The 10,863-nt window shown below is 48.6% G+C and overlaps 1 pseudogene; it reads right to left on the minus strand.

Moving 5' to 3' along the window:
• Nucleotides 1–426: 426 nt before the first annotated feature.
• On the minus strand, nucleotides 427–9,258 carry LOC122706136 (annotated as a pseudogene).
• Between the last annotated feature and the right edge of the window lie 1,605 nt (nucleotides 9,259–10,863).

Consider the following 10,863-nt stretch of genomic DNA (forward strand, 5'->3'; position numbering starts at 1 on the left):
AAGGACGGGGGAGCCTGGCATGCTGCAGTTCATAGGATTACAAAGAGTGGGACATGACTTCATGACTGAACAACAACAACAATAGTCACTGAGATCTTGGGATCTGCTCTGGTTCCTGCATTCCGAATCCCCAGTGTCCTTCCAATAAGTCTCTCCTTTTCCATAAGGCAGCTGGAGTTGGGATCCTCTCACTTGTGGTTCAGATTTGATTTTCCATCCTCCCCAATTATGATGTACCTCCTCTACCAAAAGAGAGGCAGCCATTCATATTAGCAATATTGAGATGGAAATCCTTTATTATTTACTGAAACTAGGGCATGCAGAGCTTCAAACACAGTTCCTCAGCATCCTTGGGTGGGAGTGCCCTACGTGTGAGTGAGTGTGTGTTTGGAGTGGGCCTGATTGATTACTGTAGCAGCCCAGCATTTACACTGCAGGGACCAAGCCAATTCTGTAGTTTCCCAGATCGTATGCAGAAAAATACAGGCTCAGGAAGACATCACCCAAGATCCAGGTCCCCGACGGTCTCAAGCCCTCTGTGCTCCTTTGAAACCTGTTAATGCAGAGGTTCTCAGAAACCTGGGGGAGACAGAAATACACACTGAGCCCTTACCTGTCACCTCCCTCAATATCCAGACCCAGAAGTTTCTTGCTTTCATTTCCCTTCTTTGTTGAGAATCAAGTGGGTCACTCTGCAGCTCTCAACAGGTGTGGAGATGGGGGTCCATCCAAGAAGAGAGGGGCCAAGCAGCATGGTTTTCATGAGGAAGGGAACAGGACCAGGGGAGGATTGGGAGTTTGGATTATCAGATACAAACTGAGGATGGATAAACAACTAAGTATTACTGTGTAGCACAGGGAACTACATCGAACATCCCACAATAAATGATAATAGAAAAGAATATAAAAAAGAATTATATATTTTGTAACTGAGTGGATTTTCTCTACAGCAGAAATCAATATAACTTTGCAAATCAACTATACTTCCATAAAAACTTGTTAAAAAAAAGACAAAAAAGTCTGGTACTTCCACTCACAATCTGCTGCCAGCTTCCTTCCTGCCTCTGCTCCTTATCTTCTCTGAAGAGAATGCCTTTGCTTTTCCCTCTTCTACCACTCATTCTTTTTTATTTTTTATTGCAGTATAGCCAATTAACAATGTTGCGATAGTTTCAGGTGGACCGCAAAGGGAATCAGCCATACACATACAGATATCCATTCTCCTCCAAACTCCCCTCCCATCCAGGATGCCACATAACACAGAGCAGAGTTCCCTGTGCTACACAGTAAGTCATTGTTGGTTATCCATTTTAAATAGCAGTGCACACAGCTCATTCTTTATACCATGCTCAGGCCCTCTAGGAAGCCTTTCGGGACCCACACCCACACTCTCTGGCTACTCCAGGCTGGGCTGGCTACTTACTGTCCCACTCCCTGGGTCCAGCCCTCATCAACCCTAATCTGACCCTGGCACCTCTTTGCACAGCCCCTGGGAGGGTCATTTGCATGGAATCCAGTGCAAATTTCCCGCACACCTCCATGAAACTGCGAGTTTAGATTTCCTGAAATGCCTTCTCATCCTCAAAGCCTTCTCTGAGCCCATCAGCCTGCTCTGAACTCCCGCAGGGAGCTGACATGAAGCCTCCGCCCTGTGCCGGGTCTGAGCAGCCACTGTGCGCCCTTTATTCACCTTAGCATCCAGCCTCCCCACAGAGGGGTCGGATACCCCAGCTCACAGAGGGGGCCACTGGGGCTTATTAGCAAGGGGAATTTGCAGTGGAGGTCTGGGGGTAACCATGTGATTTATCATTCCAACCCGGACGCTTTCTAGATGGGAAGGGAGACTGTTAATTATTATAGGTGGGACAGAACAGAGGGACTGTCCCCATCCACCCCCGCCCCCCGCCGTCACATGGTCTATTTCAGGGCTTGCTAGAGCTAACTTTCCATGTTCCCTCATCTGAAGGTTCTGGTTAAACTGAAGGTCTCTGAGGGCAGAGGCCTTTAGCGTTCCCCTCTCCCTGTGCCCCGCGCCAGGCAGGGACGGGGTGGGGTCTCCACATACATTTCGGGAGGAGGGATGTCCCAGAGTCTTCTTTACTCTCACGTGGTTGGTTTCCTGGGAGGCGCTGGCCCGGCCACAGGCGCTCAGCAGCGTCTGCAATGGTGGGACTTGGCCTGCAGAGGGCGCCCTCTTCTCAGCAGCAGCCCAAGGGTTTCCGCAAGTTCCTATTTGAGAACCAGCCTCCAGGATTGGCCCCTCGCCTTCTGGATGTAAGCTTGAGCGGGCACAGGGTAGTCTTTGCCATTGATCGTGAAGATGAGAGGAGGTAAGGTACTGATTTTGTTACATGGAACCGAGAACTGTTACAGAAAGCGGAGAGAGGTTGGCCTCAGCTGATCCCTGGGGTGTGGGGAGCCCGGGAGGGACCCTGTGGCATGACTCTTCACCTGGCCATCCTGGATGATCCTGGGGTTGATGAACCTCTGGATGCCAGCGACCAGGCTACTCGGGCCAATCAGCAACGATGTCCCAGTGTCCAGAATGGCCTGACATCCTCCAGAACAACCCATAATCGTCCCGTTCATGGAGATGCTGGGAGACAGTGGGACAAAGTGGTCAATGTGATCATCTGAAATCTCTCCCTTGGCTGTCCTCTCCCTGTCTCCTGAACAGTTCTTCAGCTCCTTCCCTGACAGTTTTCCTTTGTTCTGGTCATGATACTTTCTTTGACTTCCTTGCAATTCTTGATGCACTGGGCTCTTTCATACCTCAGGGCCTTGCCACCTGCTGTTGACCTTCCTATAAGAACCCTATCCCCTTGGTCGAGCTAATTTGTCCTCATCTTCCAGGTTCTAGCTTGTCACTTTGTCAGGGAGGTCTTCCCACCAGACTAGATCAGGCTGTTGTCTTGGTCAGTCTCTGTAGATTCTTCCCCATGTCTAGCATGTACCAAAGTGGTAATTCTCTATGTGTGTGATTTGTTTCATGCATGACTGCCTTACTAGATGAGAGGGCAAGTTTCACCTGCACACAGTAGATTCATGATGTATTTTTTTTTTGAGTGAATTATGAAATGAATGAGGAACACCCAGAAACCTGTATCTGGGGTCTGACCATAATAGGTCCACCCACACAGTGAAGATGGAGGTTCCCTGGGGCAGCAGATGCTCAGAGTGGCTGTGGGGGAGACCAGGCTGTCCTGAGAGAGGGTATCTCCCAGCACCGGCCCCTCACCCGGCTCAGACACTGAGGCCCCCAGCCACAGGATGCCCATGCTAGCTCAAGGGGCTCCGAAGGAGACATAAGCTTTGTCTTAGGATATCACACAGAATCCCATCAATTATTTCCTCTAGTTCTCATGCCAAGCCTGGATCCCAGCTTCCTGATTCTCTCTGTCACAGTCTCTGCCCCACTGTCTAAGTGGTTTAGGGGGTGCCTATTTATGGCTAGGTGGGGTATCTTTTTTTATGAGTTGCTTTCAGCTCTCAAGACTGCAGTCAACCTCTCTCCACTGCTGTGTAGCTTCTCCCTGAGGAGACCAGTTTTCTTGGTTTATCCCAGACTTGCTCTCTTTTTTAAAGTGACAGTTCTGTGTACAGAGAAGCCCCTAGGTCTTTGGAAGCCCTGATCATTTGGATAGCTTACTTAACACAACCCTGTTCAGGCTGGATGAAACTCTCTCTGATCCTCTTCTCATCAGTGTTGGGTTCCTCAAGCCATGCTCCTGCCCCCATGCCCCAGCACAGCAGGTGCCACCCTCCCCAGCCTTCACAAGCCACTCTGGGCCCTTCCTGACCCTGGTCGGTCTGGACCTGGTCAGAAGGCCTGACATGATCTTAAACCCATGGGTGGGCTCTGTGCCTGTTTGTGTTTGTTTGTGTGTGTGTCTCTGCATGTCTGTGGGCATGCGTGTGTCTGTGTATATCTGTGTGCCTCTGTGTGTTTATATGTGTGCCTATGTGTGTATTCATATGTGTTCTTGTGTGTTTTGGGGTGCATCACATGTCTGTGTGTGACTGTGTCTGTGCGTGCACTTGTGTGTGTCTGCATGTGTCCGTGTGCACAGGTGGGAGGATCACGTGGGGTGGTCCTCAGAGGGAGAGGCTTACCGCTCCGTGGCGATCTGCCAGAAGCCAGCTTGGGACACCGGTACCCAGCTGAGCTCTCCTTTGTAGTAGGTGTGGTCCACCCCGCCAAACATCACTGCGCTGCCATCCTCCTTCTCCCTGATGAGGGAAGGAAAGAGGGGTCCCATTGGAGGACAGTGACACCAGGTTCTGTCTGGTAGTAGCGCCCATCAGAGGCACTACTACGGTCCCCATTTTACAGATGTGGAGACTGAGGCTCAGAGGGCTTGAGTGCCTGATTCAGGTCAGTCACCATCTGACGAGTGCCACAGAAGAGGTTGGAAGCTGGGCAGCCAGGCTGGGCTTTAACCACCCAGCCTTCTGAGGAGGGTCTGGTCCCTGCCAGTGACCTGTGTTCTTAGAAATATCCTCAGGGAAACCATGCTGGAGGGGTCTAGCATCCTCCCTTGTCTAGCTTGTTTTTTTGTTTTTTGTTTTTTTTAGAAAACCCAAGGCTCCAGGGCAGTAAGGGCATGGGTTCAGACTCACCCAGGTTTGGCTTCACCTGCTTGTGACCAGCGCTTTCCATGGGGTCCCACACTCAGCAGGGCCCACACCTCTGCTCTCCCTGTCTGGAAATTCCTAGTACATTTTGAACAAGGGGGTCCCATGGTTTTATTTTGCACTGGCTCCAGCATATTGTGTAGCCGGTCATGGGCTCCCAGTGAAATGTTAATGAGGAAGGAAATATTCCCGCCATCCCCCTCCTTCCTTCCATATCAAATCCATCAGCAAATACTGTTGCCTTCTCCTTCAGTCTGTTTGCTAACATCTTCCATTGCGCTCCCTATTTCCTCCGCTAGACCTAACTGCTCCCCTTGAGTCCATGAGCATAGTTGTGTTCCCCCCAAAATTTATTGGCAAAAGCAGTAATGGGGCCAGGTGGGTCCCTGGGTTAGCAGTTCTCCTAGGCTAGATTGGGCTTTAACCACCCAGCCTTCTGAGGAGGCTTCAAGAAACTTCTGGATGGGGTGGTCTATAATTTTTCATGCAGCTGCAAGCCAATAATCTTACAGCTAATTTGGAGAGAGGCCTTGTCCAGCTCAGACTTACCTGCTGAAGTAGAAGGCCAAGACTGGTTGGTAAGTGACTCCTCGTTTCTTCAGGTTGTCAAAGACAGCAATGACCCCTCTGATGGTAAAGTTAGAGTAGCCCAAGCCCAGGATGCCATCTATGGTGTATGTTCCATGAGTGCGTTGTACTGCTTCCGGCTCAGACCAAAGCTCTGGTTTACTGCTACAAAGACTCCGATCTGCGGGAGAGGACATGGTACCCACGGAAAGGTTTGGGAACTGGGTCTGGGTCTGGGTCTGGGGCACAGATGCCATTAGCACTGCAGAGAAGAACTGCCATGTATGGACCTCAGACGGTTGGACCAAGCTGGGACAGGACTTTGGGTTCCATTTGTGTGGGGCTGTGGATTTTAAAACATCTGCTCCTCTGAAAAACACCATCTGAGTCAGTCAAATTGGCCTCCTGCCTTCTGTCCAGGTGGGGCAAGCAAGACTCAGGACAGGACCCAGTGGTGCCCCCTTGTGGACAAAATGAGTAGACAGCAGGGTGTCCTTGGTCGTGTCCCATGAACTGTAGCCCACCAGGCTCCTCTGTCCATGGGATTTTCTAGGCAAGATACTGGAACGGTTTGCCATTTCCTTCTCCAAGAGAGCAGGGTAGTCTCATCTTTGGCGTCACTATGATCTGGTGACAGAAATGGACTGAATCCATTGTAATGTATTGTGGATTCAGCGTCTGCCCAGAAAGACAGAAGCCCATTATACAAGGTCGCTGGCAGGGTTCTGATGAAAACTGTTTCAGAGATGGCCTTTTGAAGGTGTGTGTGCCTGTGAGAGAGAAAGAGTGAGAGAGGAGGGAGGGAGAGATAGACAAAACATCAGGCACTTTGGGGGAGGCAGGCCATAGTTTTGATTAGACTCTCAGTGGCCCCCTAGAGTGAACATTCACTTATCAGGCCCCTCCCACATGTGTGGCCCCCTGCTTTCCCTGCCTGGATGCCCCTAAGGGCCCCAGATCAGTTTTATCCTCTTTCCCCCCCCTCCCCCCCCACACACACACACCTGCCTGAGTCCTGACGGGCCAGCCCAGCTCCACTGCTTACCAGATGTGTGACCTTGGCAAGGCCCTCGCTCTGTGCCTCAGTTCCCTTACCTGTATCATGGAGCTAATCACAGTACCTGCTGTGTGGGAATGTTGCCGGATTAAACAAGTTATTACCATGAAGTGCCCAGTAGCGTCTGAGAATAAAAGTGGCTGCTTTTATCTCTCTTCTCTCTGCTCTCAGCAAAATGAAACTTGAATGCTCACAGGCAAGTCCACACCCCCAGGCCACTCTCTGGGTTGGCCATTCTGGGAGTTTGTGTTCCGCAGGGGCTCTGTTTCCCCAGGGACAGTGTCCTGAGGGGCAGATGGCCAGACTCTAGGGGCCTTTTGGGAGGAAGGGCCCTGCCAACTGGTCCGGCATCTGCTCTGTAAGCAGTGGTCACTCTGAAGGGCAGTCCTGACTCAACTCCTTGTTTTCCACATTACCTGGATGGTGTCAAAGCCAAGAACTCCCTCCATCCACCAAGATCTGTGGATGAATTTGAATTGCTGGTTTGAGGGGCGGAAAGTGGTAGATACTTTAGGGTTGAAGCGAGTTTGTCTAGCTGGAGACAAAAGAGATGAGTGAGCTTCAGGTGCCAAGGATGGAGAAGAAGGGGAAGGGGAGGACAAAATGGGTGGGAGGGCAGATATACTCACAGCAGGAGGGACTTTGACAATAAACGGAGGACACCCAGAAGGCCGATGAGCCGGTGTCAAACATGAACCGGAACTCTTGACTGGGCATTCCAATGGGGATGTTGCTGACATAGGTGAACTACCAGGGTCAGGGGCTTGTGGTTAGGGCAGAACTGGCTGGCTGGCCACCCTGATTTCTGGAGTACTGCCTCCTGCTGGGTTTCCCATAGCTACTAAAATCAGTTTTCAACCCCTCATCTCACAGCCTCTGCTCAGATTAGAGCCTTCATTTGAGAAGCTCTCCAGTCTCCTCTTCATACCCAGCATAAACACCGCCTTGCTCAGGAGGCCCTTTGTCCAGGTCACTCTGGGCCAGTTTCTCTAAACCAAGACCATATCCTATTAACACCATGCAGGTGGCCCTTTCATTTGACATCTGTTTACTCTTTGCCTATCTCTCAGGGTGGCCTGTGCATTCTGGAAGAAGATAGGAGACATTTTTCTAATCAAGAACAATAACTATATTGCTAGACTTCTATGGTGTCATATGCCATGTGTGTACAAAGGTGCTCCAGTTGTGTCTGACTCTTTGCAACCCCATGGACTGTAGCCTGCCAGGCTCCTCTGTCCATGGATTCTCCAGGCAAGAATACTGGAGTGGGTTGCCATACCTTCTTCCAGGGGATCTTCCCGACCCAGAGATGGAACCTGCATCTCTTTTCTCTCTTGCACTGGCAGGCGGGTTCTTTACTACTAGCGCCGGGGCTCAGTATCATTTTACTGTTGTCATTCTTGGATCTGGAGGCCGAATTTCCCCTGCCTACACTTTCACACTTGATTTACAGTTGAATTTACGTTTTGATCATGCATGGTTCACCCTTCACATGAAACTCAATGACACAGTGGGTTCAGAAAGAACAATCTCCCTCAAACTAATGGCCCAACTTTGGCACAGAAATGGATGTTAACCCCCACCTGGTCATTGTTGGGCCCGGTGACCACAGACCAAGAGTTGAGGATGGGAATGGCTTCTCCTCTGGGAATGGGGCCCCTGTTCCCACAGTGTTTCTGCCTCCTGCAGGAGCCCCAGCCCCAACATCCCACCTGGCACCTCCAGATGAGCCCCAGTGCTAGGCCAGAGCACCAGGGGGTGCTGTGGAGTGCCATTCTCAGAACACACTCACATGCAGGGGATTCCTCTGTAGATAAGAGAAATCTGGATCAAGACTAGACTTCTGGGACAGTCTCCTGTAAGCGTGTTCCCTCTGGAAATTTTTCAACAAGTATTTTTTCTGGAAGTTTCTTTGCATGGTCTTCATCTTTGTTAGAGGGATTCTTTCACTGAACATGGCAAAAAGGGAACAAAGAAGGGGCAGCAGTCAGCTGTCCGTGTGAGTGTGACTGTCATACTTGGCTTTGTGACGGCACTGTGTGCTTTCCAGGCATTTTAATGACCATTTGGAGCCTCAGTTTCCCCAACAGTTAAAAAGGTGCAATATAATAATCCCCACACTCCCACATAGAATGTTTGGTTCTTAAGTGAAATGATGGATATAATGTACCTGATATAAAAACACAGGAAGTCTCCACAATGCCAGCCATTACCATTGCTGTTACCATCTCACTGTATTTTTCTCAAAGAAGCTCAGGGAGGGAGGTAGAAGAAGGATTTTCATCCTCTTTTTACAAGGGAGCAATTTGAAATGCGAGGAGTTTGTGTCTTGGCTGTGGTCACGCTGCTTGTTAGAGGTAAAACAGCCTAAAGGTAGCTCTCCTGATCTTCCTCTGGGGCTCAAGCAGAAGAGAGGAGTGAGAGAGGAAGCCAGGAGATGGGGAATAAATTAGGGAAATTATGGTGCTAGAGAAGCAAGGAGGAATCAGAATAGGAAAAAAAAAAAAATCAGAGTTCTCCACACACAGAGACATCCAAAGAATTGGAGAGATAGAAGATCAGACACACAGATAAGACATGTACACACAGAACTGGAGAGACAGAGGAGAAAAGACTTAGAAGCAAATGCAAGAGAAATGCTATTCCACAGGGCCACACCTACAGTTGCACAGGTTGTGCACTGAACAATTCCAAGGAGTGCCATTTTCACATAGGTCACCATGTGACTGCACTTCCTGAGTTGTGCAATCCTGCAGGCCAACCCCAAGACCCTTGGGCCCCTGGTGCCAATGGCAAGGTCCTCATCAATAAGTGAGAGTAGAACTTTTAGGACTTTCAGGGAATGATTATATTCCCTTCTCACTCTAACTGGATGGAAGAATAAAAGGACAAGAAGAAAAACATCCCAGAAAGAGAGATGATGCCACTTATGGTCCACATACTTATATCATTACGCACTCTGAGAGGGCTACCAGCCCGAGGAACCCAAGCCACCTCATGCTTCTTTCCTGGCTCCAAGTACTCAGGGAAGATCAAGTTCTGAGCATGTAGCAGTGACCAGGAACTTGTTATATATGCTCTGACATGCCCTAATTTTCCCCTTCAGGCCACTAATGGATCTGATAAGAAATACCTAACTCTCGATAAAACTTTTTCTTCCATCAGTGTCCATGTGATATGGACTTGGAAAGTTCTCAGAATACAGTGTTTCTACTGTAATCTCTTCCTTGTGGCTTGGCTGAAAAACCAAACAGAACTAAGTAGGGAGACTCTTGCCAACTTGGAGAAAAAACACTGCTGCGGAATGCTGTGCATTCTCAGTCAGAAGTCCTGATATTTACATAAAATCTCCTGGTTTTAAATCTTATCAACTAACGTTTTCTTTTGTCTTTTTTTAAAAAAACACAGTGTGAGCCAAATCTCCCACAATTGTGTGCTGAATTCAGCCTTCAGTCTCTGCAGGTTTTTATTTCTGGCTTAGAGTTGGGAGAACAGTGGGCACAGAGAGGAGATTCAACTCAAGTTGGCTGATTGAATAAGAGACTGAACACATATTACCCGTGCTAGTTTTCCTTCCATTTGTAAAGAACGTTGTTGCTGGTGTTGTTCAGTTGCTAAGTTGTGTCTGACTCCTTGTGACCCATGAATGCCAGGCTTCCCTGTCCTTCATCACCTGCCTGATTTTGCACAAACTCATGTCCATTGAGTCAATGGTACCATCCAACCATCTCATACTCTGTCTCCCCCTTCTCCTCTTGCCCTCAATATGATCAAGCATCAGGGTCTTTTCCAGTGAGTCAGCTCTTCGTATCAGGTGGACAAAGTATTGGATCTTCAGCTTCAGCATCAGTCTTTCCAAAGAATATTCAGGGTTGGTTTCCTTTAGGATTCACTTGTATGATCTCCTTGCTGTCCAAATGACTCTCAAGACTCTTCTCCAGCACCACTGTTTGAAAGCATCAATTCTTCAGTGATCAGGCTTCTTTATGGTCAAACTCTCATATCTGTACATGACTGCTGGAAAAACCATAGCTTTGACTAGATAGACCTTTGCAGGCAAACTGATGTCTCTGCTTTTTAATATGCTGTCTAGCTTGGTCATAGCTTTTCTTCCAAGGAGCAAGCTTCTTTTAATTTCATGGCTGCAGTAATCATCCACAATGATTTTGGAGCCCAAGAAAATACAATCTGTCACTGTTTCCACTTTCCTACCATCTATTTGCCATGAAATATGGGACTGGATGCCATGATCTTAGTTCTTTGAATGTTGAGTTTTAAGCCAGCCTTTTCACTCTCCTTTTTCATTTTCATCAAGAGGCTCTTTAGCTCTTCTTTGCATTCTGCCATTAGTGTGGTATCATCTGTATATCTGAGGTTGTTGATATTTTCTCCCAGAAATCTTGATTCCAGCTTGTGAGTCATCCAGCCCAGCATTTTGCATGATGTTCTCTGCATAGAAGCTAAATAAACAGAGTGGTAATATACAACCTTGACATATTCCTTTCTCAACTTTGAACCAGTTGGTTGTTTCATGTCTGGTTCTAACTGTTGCTTCTTGACCTGCATACAAGTTTTTCAGGAGGTGTGTAAAGTGGTTTAGTATT

The sequence above is a fragment of the Cervus elaphus genome, chromosome 2 (assembly GCF_910594005.1).
Source record: "Cervus elaphus chromosome 2, mCerEla1.1, whole genome shotgun sequence".
Classification (NCBI taxonomy): domain Eukaryota; kingdom Metazoa; phylum Chordata; class Mammalia; order Artiodactyla; family Cervidae; genus Cervus; species Cervus elaphus.